The 13,394-nt window shown below is 46.7% G+C and overlaps 1 protein-coding gene across 1 annotated transcript in view; it reads left to right on the top strand.

Moving 5' to 3' along the window:
* Positions 1-3,250, top strand: part of Khdrbs3 (KH RNA binding domain containing, signal transduction associated 3) — a 139,152-nt gene extending 135,902 nt beyond the window's left edge. Inside the window, exon 11 of the transcript XR_005976176.1 lies at positions 2,990-3,250. The gene's annotated coding sequence lies outside the window, so the exon portion shown is untranslated. The remainder of the gene's footprint in view (positions 1-2,989) is intronic.
* Positions 3,251-13,394: the final 10,144 nt, after the last annotated feature.

The following is a 13,394-nucleotide window of genomic DNA, read 5'->3' as shown; positions in this document are numbered from 1 at the left end:
CACCTCAGGCACTAAACTCCATCCGGAACTCAGTGCAGAGCCCCTAGAGCCCCAACGAGTGCAGAGAACCCAGGTGCACTGACATCGCCACCTCGTCTCTGACTCAACACAGCCTAAGACGGGATGGGTTTAATCACCCAGCATATAGAGAACCGTGCTACCTGAGGTCCCCTGGGTGGGGGTTGGGGGGATGTCATGGAAATAATTGCAGTGCAGAGAGTCTAGTTCTCAGTTTAGCTCAAAATTACACAGAGGTACACATCACGGTGCACAGAGAACCGATGACTTAAAACTGTAGTCAGAAATCCTACTCTCTATGCTACTGTTTTCAGCTATCTGTTGAGCATAAAATGAGGCTTATGTTTCCCACACAGTGTTCTGTAGGGACAGGAAGGAGAGAGCTCTCGTCATTAGCTTTAAACTGGCTCATATATCCTGCCTCTCTGTCCCTGGGTGGGGAGCTGTAAAGCAGGTTTCCATCCTCATGCACCCTCTTTTTCTAATGGGAAGTTACAGTCACTTGCAGATGACACTGATTCCCAGAGGACTCCTAGTTCCCAGAGCCCATCCCAGTGCCAGCTCCACCTCCTCCAGGGGTCAGCACCCAGGCGGAATTACCTTTAACTCTTTCAGTGAATCCTCAGCCATGAGTGGAGCCCTGCATGGGCTTGCTGCTGTCTCTTCCGCCGCCCTCCTGCCCACAGCACCAAAGCCTTGCTGTGCTACACACCCTCACCACTGTGACACTCCTGTCTGCCCCATTCTCTGCCCAGCATCATGTCCCCTTGCTCCAGTGGCCCAGCTCTAATCTTGCACTTCTCCGTCCCTTTCTGTGGGACTTGAAGCATACCACACGCACGCATTTTTCCTCCCTGGCCAGTCAGTATCTCTGTACCCAGTCCCTACTCAAAGACTCCTAGAACATAGTGAATTCTGACACAGATGTTCTCTGACTAAGTATCTGCCCTTCTCTCTACCATCAAAACATTTCTTCGGTGCAGAGCTTATGTATCGTAGGTTGTGAATGATTAAGCAGTCAAAGGAAAGGGAATGAAGTGGCTTCATGTCATATAGTTTAGAAAAAAATGGATTAGGATTTCTTTGGTCTTCTCTTACAACTTTATAAGCAGGTTGTAATGTGTCCCCGTGTGTGTGTGTGTGTGTGTGTGTGTGTGTGTGTATAAGAGAGACTTGACTACCAGTCTTGGCTGGATTCACCTATCTGCTGCTCATCACAGCTCGTGGTTTCTAGCTCACACTGACTTAAAGGGGCAGGCTCATTGGTGAGCAGCTGCTGCTGTGTTCACAGCACCTGGCACATGGTGGACCTGGGGCGTGCGAATGAGCAAGGAGAGGCAGAGGTACTGAGTTCAGTGTAGACAGCCTTGGGTGCCCAGGAGGGGTGAAATCCTTTCCCATCTTTAGATAGGTGTTCAGTTCTTCCAGGAGTCTGCTTACTTTAGAAGTTAACTTTGCAAGGGTCAGCCAGTTGAACCGCAGGCTTCACACCATGCTAGTAAAGGGCCTCTCTCCTAGAGCCCTGGACCTCTTGGAGAAAACAACCTTCATAGTGTCTTTTCCCATCTTCCTGTCTTTGAATCCTGCCAGCTTCCCAAGGACCTCCCTCTCTCATCTGTAGCCAAAAGAGCCTATTTTTGTCAAGAGATTATCAGTTGACAACACTCAATCCAGGACCAATTTTGAGCTTCCTTGTGTGGGTTGTTCTTCACCCCACAGTAAGCTCCCAGTTAGGCTTAAGAACTTTACATTTTATAAATGTGAAGCCTTTAAAAGTTATCCAAGGAACTAGCTCGGTTTAAAGGTCGTGACACCTGCCATATTAAAAGTGTTTGAACTCTATATATTAATGCTTAGAAAAACAGTTTGCATCTGATTCTTCCATGCAGTAGTGGCATGGTATGCAGACATCCCCCACATGCTTGCTGTATGTTTGGTACTATGTAGGAATAAAAGACTCAATGGCAGCAGAGATGATAACAGAGTGGAAGCAGTGTAGCTAGGTCTGTGAAGGGGATAGCAGTTGAAGCTGAAATGGGTTGTGAAAGACACCGTCACACAAGTAGGTGGAGATGAGAGAAACACTAGATCTGACAGGCTGGCAAAGCTGTGAAGCAGTGTAGGTGTTGGCTGCATGGACTTACTTGTGTGTTTGGGAACTTACTAGCAATTGCTGGAATATGGGGTTGCCAGGAGACACATGGAACAAGATGCTTTAGAAAGACAGGAAAGGTGCTAAGGCTCAGCAAGCTGTGAGTGAGGTTGCGTTGTCCCCTAGCATAGGCTGTGTGGATGGACACGGTCCTACACTGGTGCTGCTGTATGCGTTGTCCCCTAGCATAGGCTGTGTGGATGGACACGGTCCTACACTGGTGCTGCTGTATGCGTTGTCCCCTAGCATAGGCTGTGTGGATGGACACGGTCCTACACTGGTGCTGCTGTATGCGTTGTCCCCTAGCATAGGCTGTGTGGATGGACACGGTCCTACACTGGTGCTGCTGCACTAGGGCTGCTTCTCCTAAGTGTCACCTGGCTTTTGAACTGACAGTTTTTCCGTGGAGAATACATGGAAAGAAGTAGTCTGGTGTTAATTAATTAAAAGGGTATTTGAACACCCAGTAATTCAGTCTCTTATTTACCAAGGATGCAAGGATGGTACCAGGGAGGAACCATGGGAATATCACTGTTTGGTCCAACAGCTGTGTGACACAGGCTTCATCATTCTGGATTCAGCCCTGAATGCCACGGTGCACCAAGCTTGGTCGGCACCATACTGCGTGTCCTTTTATGGTCTTCACAGGCACAAATGTTTTCTGCCCTCACTGAAGCCACACTGCTTCTTATACGTGTCCTGTGTGTCCTGAATATCTGCCTGCATGCTTCTGATGCCCAAAATTCACCATTTGGCACAGATCTCATCATCGCTGCCTTGTTGATGTTTACAAATATATTTCATTTTCCTCTTTTTCAGGAACTGCTCTGTTACGGGTTGCTTAGGGACAGTCACCTCACCGTCGTGCCTACCTAGTGAATGAGTCCACGTGGGAACTTGACAGTCATCAGTTGATTATTGTTGTTTTGTCCCTAATTTGTGTTTTTGGAATGTTTTTATGAAACATCTTTCAATTTAGAAAGTCTTTTTTTCTTTTTAAAGAAAGAAAGTTTTGTTGTCTCTAAATAAGAAGAATGATTTGTATTGTAGCTAATAAAGTCTCCCCCATCCAAATCTCTGACATTTTAATATAGACAAAGACCACAAATCTAGTTATTTCTTCACCGCTGTGACGTTTGCATACTTGAGAGTCCTATTATGGATGTTGCTCCCCACAGGAAGTGAAGAATCTACACAGACGGCAGATATGAGAATGATTTATCCAGCTCAGTTATGGCTCAATAAATGTGAATGTTAGGCAAAAGAGGCCTGGCTTGTCCCGGGTTAGTTATGAAGGCTTCTGTGGGAAGTGGAGCGGTGCGTGGGACAGAGTGGACTTCAGTGCCTCCCTGTGATTTGAAATGGAACATAGTTATAGGTCAAGGTCTCCTTGTATAGTGTTACTCTGTTCTCCCCGCTATAGTCCATTGCTAGTGTGTTGTGATTTTAATTCCATGCACCCCGGAAGCCTGTGTTTATGTATGCAGGAAGCGATGGCAGCATGCTTCCTGATCTTGGAATCTCCGCGCAGTCTCACGCATTGTTGGGGTGTTGCTTCCTTCTCTCAGACGTCTCCTCGAGCCACAGACTGTTTACAGCCTCTTAGTTCAGGACATTTTGTAAACACAGAATAACTTAACTTTTTCTTATCTTTTTAGTATGCATCCTAAAAATATAGTTGTCGTCTACTGAAGTTCTGACCTTTATATATATCAAATGTGCATTTCCCATCTTCTGGCTGTGATGTGCAAGGTGTGTGCTCGAGAACACATAGCAGAGGCTGGCAGCCGGAAGGCTGCTTGTGGAAGAGGGTGAGAGCTGCAGTCTGGGACCAGGCTTGGGAAGGTCATGCAGCTCAGGATGCCCTTTAGCCCATTTACACAAGGAGAAAGCCTAGGCTGTGAGCAGCCAATGATAGATGGAAGACTGACCCCTTCTTACTTGCCGACGCCACTGAATCCCTGTGCTGTGAGCCTCCAGCTCAACTCTGTCCTGTCACCCTGAGTGCACTTTTGATACCTAAATTCTGGCCCGGTGTTCAACCACCTTCATTAAACCTGTGTATTTATTTTTTTTTAGTATGCAATATATACTTTATTCATGTACACATAATTTTAAAATAATATATCCAGATTCTTTTAACTGAATTTGTCTTAGAGGTTATATCATAATAGCATAGCTATAGATTGTGCTAAAATATTATTTTTTCTGATAATTTTTTATTACTTTATAAATAATACCAATCAAAATTACTACTTCCTCCCCTCCTCCTCCTTCCCTCCCGCTCCCCGACTCACTCTCCTTTCTTCCTCCTCCAGTCCTAAAAGAGGGCTGAGTACCCTGCTCTGGGAAAGTTCAAGGCCTTCCCCCCTCCATCCAGGCTTAGGAAGATGTGCATCCAAACAGAATAGGATCCAAAAAGCCAGTACATGCAGTAGAATCAAATCCCAGTGCCATTATCATTGGCTTCTCAGTCTGCCTCAATTGTGAGCCACATTCAGAGGGTCCAGTTTGATCCCATGCTTGTTCAGTCCCAGTCCAGCTGGATTTGGTGAGCTCCCATTTGTTCAGGCACACTGTCTCAGTGGGTGGACCAACCCCTCGTGATCCTGACATCTTTGGTCATATTCTCCCTCCTTCTGCTCTTCAACTGGACCTTGGGAGCTCAGTCCAGTACTCCCATGTGGGTCTCTGTCTCTATCTCCATCTGTCGCCGGACAAAGGTTCTATGGTGATATTCAAGATAGTCATCAGTTTGACTAAGGGACAAGGCCAGTTCAGGCACCCTCTCCTCCACTGCCCAGGGTCCTAGCTGGGGACATCCTTGTGGACACCTGGGAACCCCTCTAGAGTCAAGCCTCTTGCCAACTCTACTTCTCTGCTCCCATATCCATCCTTCCACCATCTCAACCATCACACCCCATGCTTTCCCCAACCCTCCCCTTCTCCCTCTCTCTCTCCCTCTCCCCTTCCCCCCACCCTTATCCCCATGCTCCCAACTTTTGTGTGGCGATCTTGTCTGCTTCCAATTTCCAGGAGGATCTATATGTTTTTCTTTGGGTTCACTTTATTACTTAGTTTCTCTAGGATCGTGAACTATAGGCTCAATGTCCTTTGTTTATGGCTAAAATCCACTAGATAAATACCATATACCAAAATAATTTAAGACCAGGTGAACAATTTAAATAGACCTATAAGTCGTGAGGAAATAGAAGCTGTTGTCAAAAACCTTCCAACAAAAAAAAAAAAAAAAAAAAAAGCTCAGGACCAGATGGTTTTAGTGCAGAATTCTACCAGAACTTCCAAGAAGAGCTAATACCTATAGTTCTTAATATGTTCCACATAATAGAAACAGAAGAGTCATTTCCAAACTTTTTTATGAAGCTACAGTTACCCTGATACCAAAACCACACAAAGACTCAACCAAGAAAGAGAATTACAGACCAATCTTACTCATGAACATTGATGCAAAAATTCTCAATAAAATACTGACAAACCGAATCCAAGAACACATAAAAAAAAAAAAATCATCCATTATAATCAAGTAGGCTTCATCCCAGAGATGCAGGGCTGGTTCAACATACGAAAATCTATCAATGTAATCCATCATATATATAAACTGAAAGAAAAAAAATAATCATTTCATTTCATTAGATGCTGAAAAAGCATTTGACGAAATTTAATACCTCTTTATGATAAAGATCTTAGATTAGGGATACAAGGATCATACCTAAACATAATAAAAGCAATATACAGCAAGCCGACAGCCAACACGTGTATTTATTAAGAATGGCTTTATGCAGCTGACTACAGAGAAAACAGGAACTAAATCAGAGGGACTCCATGCGGAAGAGGCTTACATTCTGGTAAGACAGGCCACCACCCACCAAATGGAAGGTCAGGTGGTGGTGGTGGACCTGTGGCCACAGGAATAAGCCCCACTCCACCTGGGCTGGTTGAAGATTAAAGCAATGCCTTGCAGATCTATAAAAGCAAGCAAGGGAGTTTTACTGAGACACTGGTGAGTGGGAAGTTCCTTAGGTGGGAACATTCCTAGTGCTAGAAGCCATCAGGGATGCTAGTGTAAAAAGTAGAAGAGTGAAAAAGACAGTCAAGAAAAATGAAGCCGGGGAGCCAGCTAGAGAGTCCCGCATGGATTACCTTTGAGTGTGTTGGAAGTCATTAACAAGATGGACAGAAAAGTTAAACCAAAGAGTAAAATGGTCCAGTGTGTATTACTCTACTTTGGTAATTATCAGGCAATAAATCAGGTAGTGACTATTTTCAAAATAGCCTGTAGTGAACAGGAAGAGAAAGCCAGCACAGTGCAGGGTGACAACAGTGGCCAGATTTCCAATGGGTTTTGAAAGAAGAGCACTTAGGATGGTGGTCAGGTGCAAGAGATGAGCTGGACGGTGGAAAGAATCTGGTCCAAAGCCAGAAGTACTGACTTCCTGAGGTGGACAGATGGGTCATAGGAGGAGCAGTGATACATGACGTTTGAGCTGCGCATCTGAAGGGAAGGCAAGCGAGTCCAACTGAAGAGAACAGCTGTAGCTACACTTGGAGGAGTCCTCATCCTCCTTGGCTTCAAGCTCCTCTGCCCTGGCTGCACAGCAATCCACTTCACCACACACTGCCCATCATGCTTAGAGGCCTTGGATTCCACAGCTCTGTCTTTGCCTTATCTCCCATGACCCTTCGTGGCTTGGTGCCCCTACCCACTATCTCTCTTAAATTCCCCACTCAGCTAATTACTGCAAGGTAATTGACTTCATCATCATCTCTAGTAGCTGTTCCGGCTTGTTTGAGAGTTGCCTGATTTTTTTTAGGATGAGTAGTTTCAACTATAGTTTGGCATTTGGGGTTCTGCATATGAGGAGACGAGATCTCTTAGCTCTTGCTGAGACTCCACTTTAGAGAAGGAGGTACTGCTCCTGCCTGGTTGTTTCCAGCGGGGACAAAGTAGGCATAGAGTGGCCCTGGGCTCTCACTGACTTGCTGACACGGGAAGTGGTGAGGAAGACCCAGCCCTCATTACAACTGGAATGGAGTGGGGAGGTCTGAATCTTGGGAACCTCTGGGGTGTATGCAGTAACGTAGCTAGGCGGTGGCTGATAAAATACAGAGCTTCTACGTGGCACCTCTGATGCACCTGATGGCAGAGAGTGTGGTACCTCAACCAGTTGAGGATATGCCACCTTCCCACAGCATCTTTCCTACCACCACTGGGATGTAGACATGAAGTTCACAGCTTCCTATTCCGTATGTGCAGCACACACTACCTCCCTCCACAATGTATGTTCATATCCTACATATCTTTCATGGGTCATTTCAGCCAACCAGACGTGGCACACAAAGGAAGTGACTAGCATAACTCACCAGTCTGGGACTGGACCAGAAGCTTTATACCCAAGACCCATCACAGCTCAGTCGCCATGGTTTCCTTGGCTGGCTGGTCCCTGTACATTTTGTGTACCTCCTTTCCAAGTACTTAACCCAAAATGCCCCAGGTTGGCTTTTTCTAAACAGTGGAGGCTGGGAAGCCCACATGCTCCTTCTGTGTGTCTTCAAGGGAAAGGACAAAGGAAACTGCTCTAGCCTCTGGATAAGGACATGTCGCACTCACTCCCTACAGTCCTCCCTCTCCCTGCTCCCACACTGGCTTTACGTTCAAGTGTTTGAGCTTTGGAGGGACATAATACTTGGCAACGAAAGCAGCCTACAGGACAAGATGGATGATCACAGGTGGCTGGTATCCCTGACTGGGTCTAGGGTCCGGCCTTTAATGAATGCTATTGGAATGTTTGCAGATAGAGGACAGCCACCTGTCCCTTTTCAGGGAGGAAAGTGCCAGGAGAAGTTTCCCGGCACCAAGGATTCAAAGAAGCTTCTCCATGTGAAGGGCAATTCGCCTTTTCTCTGGCTGAGTTAATTTTCGGAGACAGGGGGTCTCTCCTTGACATCCTCTCATCAACGACTCAAGCATAGAAGGCTGGAAATAACCGTTCTCCTGTTTGGCTTTAGAGGATCTCAGCAACTCCCCGTGGTTTTAAAAATAACAGCTACTGGCTTTTTTCCAAGTGCATTTAACTGCATTAGACCCTAAAGCTCTATGTTCAAAGTGACAGTCTCATGGAGTTGTGAAATGGTAGTTGTTGCTGTGCCCTCTGGTTATCTGACAATTCTGTGACCAGACTAGCCCAGCCTGGACTGATCAGCTAGATACGCTAGCACAGTGATGTTTTTCATTGGAGCTAACAGCTCCTCACACTCTTGGTGGAGACTTACAGCAGATCTTTCGCTTTGGCTCTACCCGGGCAGTTTGATTCTGTCCTGTTTCCTAATTGCCATCTGGGCCCCCACTTTCCCCAGCACTGACGAAACCTAACCATGTGGCTAAGCAGGTCTCCAGCTTACCCACAAATCTCAGCCTTCTATTGCTCTTCCCCCCCACCAAATGTGTGCCTTCACTCACTTGACTTCAGAGAGGGCCTCATGTGGCCCACTGTCCACACTGGAATTGATACCTGGTGTGTGAGTTACTAGCACTGGGGAATATCTCTAGAACTCAGAAGTAAATGGTATAATCATTTATTATTTGTTTTTCTGAAGGACGGGAACAGGGACCCAATCTGTCCCAGTCTTGGGAGGCTTAGTGAGGTTCCTAGCAGACTCAACATAGCTTTGTTGCCTGCATCTCTCCATTCCTAGCCATGTGGGTCCTCTCACAGTCTGCCTCAGCATTCTCACAACCTGGTAGCAGCTTCCTCAACACTGCTGGTCCAAGAGAAAGCCTTTGAGAGAAGGAAAAATAACAGAAGCCACAAACATTTCAACCCTATCTTGAGAAGTGACATTACATCACCTGTGGTACATGCTATTGGTCAAAAGCCACCCTGTCTGGAGGTCATGGTAGAATGTGACAAACTGGGGTACAAGACAAGTAAGGGTCATCTGTAAGCTGGCTTTCTACTGGCAAAGTCCCGTTGCATCTGAGCTTAGCATCCTTATCCTCAGGATGGGACAGCAGAGCATTTCTCACAGCGTTAGGAGGAGATGGTGGTGTGCATGCTACACTCCTGCAGCAAGCCCTGAGGCACAGTGAAAACTTGGTCTCTATTAACTATCACTCATGGTAGTACTTCTCCCACACTCACGCTTGATACACAGCATGTAGGTATAGCTGCCCCACCCCTGACACACATACATCAGTCCACTCACTGGTGCTTAGATCCACAGCCTTACAACTCTGGTTGGAAGCTATGCTATCTCTGCAAGATAGCCCATTGGAAACATCACTCAATGCTTTTCTGGGTGTCTACTCTTTATCCGGCATCATCTCTCTGTAAATGGAGACTGCGCATTAGTTTCCCAGCCACCCAGACCTGAATAATCACACAAAACTATATTAATTACAGCAGTGTCTGGCCAATGGCTCAGGTGTATTCCTAGCTAGCTCTTACATCTTAAATTAACCCATTTCTGATTTTATATTTTACCATGAGCTCGTGGTCTGTTACCTCTTGCTGCTTGGGTGGCTACACGGCATCTACCTGACTCCACCTTCTTGCCTCCTCTGTCTCTTCTTGGATTTCCCACCTTGCTATACTCTGCTCTTCCATAAGCCAAAGCAGCATCTTTATTAACCAGTGGTAAGAAAACATATTCACAGCATACAGAGGGAATCCCACATCATCTCTCCTTATCCTGATTCAGTCTTGTCTTCCTGGATTTCAGACCATTTCCATACTAAATCCTTTTGATGCTGTTTAATCGTCTCTAAAGTTCAAAGTCCCTAGGCCCTTTGAGTCCTCTCCCTTCTGGGCCAGTTTCCCTTCCCAGTGACTCTTTGTCTGCCTTCCTGAACTCTAAAAGGCTGCCTACATTGAGCTCACACCGCTGAAACAGCCCACTTTACTTCTGCCCCAGTCCTGGTGCTTGTTTCTTTTCCTCCGCAGTCTGCACCCTTCATACCTGCAGTTTGCACTATCATGAACTCCAACCTACTGCCCAAGAGTGTGGCTGTGGCGGCAAGCATGTTATTTTTTTTTTCCATACCCCTAGTCTAGCACCTGCTGGATCCCAGTATCTGTATTTAGTAGGATGTCTCTTGTATATAGGCATGCAGAAGGTGGATAGTGGGGTGAGGAGTTCTAACTGCAGACTGTATTGAACAGAGGAATTATACACTTCCTGGGGTCCAGTAAAGTGGAACATCTTCCCTAGACCTACACAAATCCTGTGTGTGTGTTGCTGTGTGTGTGTGTGTATGTGTGTGCCTGCTCACATGTGTGTGTGCACCAGCTAAACCTGAAGAAGGCCAGACTGATGCACCATTACCTTTGCCTGAGTCCCAGTCTTCAAAACATGGAGGAGAGGTTAAGACTGAGCCAAATTGACCATATTTTGTGGTCTTTGGGGGATGTGGCTCTCAACCACAGTGCGAGTTGGGTGCATTTACAAGCTGGAGGTGGTTGCAGCTTCAGTGATGACCACTGCATCCTCTTCAGTGGATTCCTTCCAGCTTCCGCCCCTCATACCCCATAGAATAGTCCTGGAACCGCTTATGATGACAGCCAAAATAGCCAACATGTCTAGAGAGCTGATCAAGCTTGAAAGTCAGTACCTGTTCTATTTGCGAGAAATTTCTGGCACTCAGTTTCTTCAGAGCAATCCATTAAAGGATGAGGAAGGATGATAGAAAGTACACATACACTAAAAACACATTTGCATGAGTCCAGCACCCACGCTAGGCCTGGAGTAGAAAGTCCACAGTGGCTGCAATGGGAGGATACCTTAGCCGTATTTCCCTCCAACACCCTTTGGCAGCCTGGGAAACTTTGTCCTTTTAGAAACTGCCATTCCCTCCCTGTGGTGCCTTCCTGTGTCTGCTGTTCCTTGTCTTCGACTCACACTTCATCCTATGATGCCTACCCAAGACACCCATTCAAGAGAGCAGCCCAACTGCATTTCAACCTGGGCATGACATGGGGTCCTTTAGGTGTAGTTGTTCTAAGTCAGTGGCTTCCAATGACAGGAGGGTGACCACTGCCACCCATACTTGTACTATGTGACTCGTGACAATCATAGGAACCATTGAAGGAGTGGCTTTCCATGGTCCTCACAGGGCAGTTAGGGGTGGACACCATCTGTAAAGTGCCCCTCAGTCCCCTCAAGTCATGACAGTGCAAAAGCAGGAGGAAGAGAAAAATGAGAAGAAACTCAGCCCATGCAGGACACATGCCGACACTTGTCTGATCCATAATGACTTTCTGTCTTTAGATGTCTGTTTGTGACCTGCTTTATAAATAGATGCTTCACAGAAACAGACAGGCCATGCTTGGGTGATGGGAAGGAGGAAGGGTGGAGCAAGGGACAGGCAGATCATCAGGGTCTCAGCCTCCTTGTCTTCTAGAAGAACTGGCCCTGTGTAAAGAGCCAAAGAAAGGCCAACAGGGCAGAGGTGAATATTCCAGAGTGAGGTCTGGGTTCTGATCCTTTCTGGGCCATTTTGAGGGCATCATTTGTGCCAAAGCAGTTTGCTGGCTTTTGTTAGAACTGCAATAATTACAGGAGGGAGCTGGCCCCGGCTCTCTGGAAAGATGGCCTCATCCCTTACCATACGTGTGCACGTCACCTGGGAAACACACTAGAACTGATCCTTTAGTCAGTGTCACAGGTGAGCCAGCCCTGAGGAGCTGGGAGCAGGAGAGTTGACCACCCCCCATACCTCCTATAGCGATTGGGAGAGAGGGCTCTGCACCTTGCCTGGGCAAAACAGTAGAACTGATCCTAGCCATAGGAGTGAGGGAGACCCCGATCTGAGGGACCAAGAGCAGAACTTACTCTACTCCTTGCTGTAGGCTGCTTTAGGTGACCTAGCAGAGGCAATGCTGGAGAGCTAGGTGGTGACAATGAAGAAAAACTAGCAAGCAGGCCAACTCAGCTCCCACCCAGGCCCAGACCCAGGGCTATGAATTGGCCCACGCCAACATCTACCAAATCTATGAACTGTTGGAACATATGAAGGAGACAAACCTACAGATCCAAAACAGCAGGATCTCCATGACACAAAACAACAACAGCCTATCTACGAGGATCCCCAGTGAGAACCCATTATCCATGGTGTAGCAGAAACCAGAGACCTTGAGCCAGACCAATGAATCATGGCAACCAACACCTGCAAGTGAACACGAACAAGCTAAAGGGTAAAACCATGTGTGTCTCAACGGACCACACTACAGCTTCCACAGGATGATAACAATTCTGTTTCCTCTTCTTCTCCTTTATTTTTGGTTTGGTTTGGTTTGGTTTTGGGTTTTGCAGGGGGGAGGTTATAAGAACAGAGGGAAGATGCCAGAAGACTGGGAGATAAACAGGATCAGAACGCATGGTGTGAAATCCACAAAGAATCAATAGAAGTTTATTTTAAAATGCAGTAAATACAAGCAAAAAGGTAGAGCGATGAGGTTAGGGAGATAGCTCAGCCCATAGAGTGCTTGCTTCTTAAGCATGAGGGCTTGAGTTCGATTCCCAGCACCCACATAAAATGCCAGCCGTGGTGATCTGCATTTACAATTCTGCCACTGGGAAGACAGACACTAGTGGATCTTGGGACAGGGTCGTTATAAGAAGACACCGAAAGGACAAATGTTGGAGAGAGGAGCCATGAGTAGATGTGTTGATGGAGGAAGGGTCCCCAAGCCGAAGGGCATGACAGAAGCTGGCAGAGGAGGGCAGGGATGACAGAATGGATTCTTTCCTTAGACTCTAGAAAGGGGCAGGACTCTGCACACCTGGGTTGTAGCTCATCTCATGAGACTCCTACAAAACAGATTGAGCGGGATAGCAGTCTGTGCTGGGGCATGCCTCTAGACATGGCTGCAGTGGAGACAGATACACACATCTAAGAGGTGTCAGCAGCCCTGGGTGCATAGGGGAGAGGCTCTTTCTGGAGCTGGGCTGTGGTGCCGTGATGACCCTGTCTTGGTTGCACGCTGCAGAGCCAGGATATACTATGCAATCTGTCAGTCCTAATTTTCTGACCTGGATTTGCAGATAGATTATTTTTTAAGGCTGTTTAAGAGGAACTTCAGCAGGAGAGAAATGGTAGGGAGAAGTCAGGGCAATTTATTTTTCATTTCCCTAAAATACCAACAGCATTTTACATGGCGCGGAGAGAAAGCATGCAGTCTCGTTGCCTCTCAAGAGAAATGTACTG

This window comes from Microtus oregoni, unplaced genomic scaffold (genome assembly GCF_018167655.1).
Source record: "Microtus oregoni isolate MIOR12 unplaced genomic scaffold, Mior012 000022F_ref0000154, whole genome shotgun sequence".
Taxonomy (NCBI): Eukaryota; Metazoa; Chordata; class Mammalia; order Rodentia; family Cricetidae; genus Microtus; species Microtus oregoni.
This window is presented reverse-complemented; position numbering and strand designations above follow the sequence as displayed.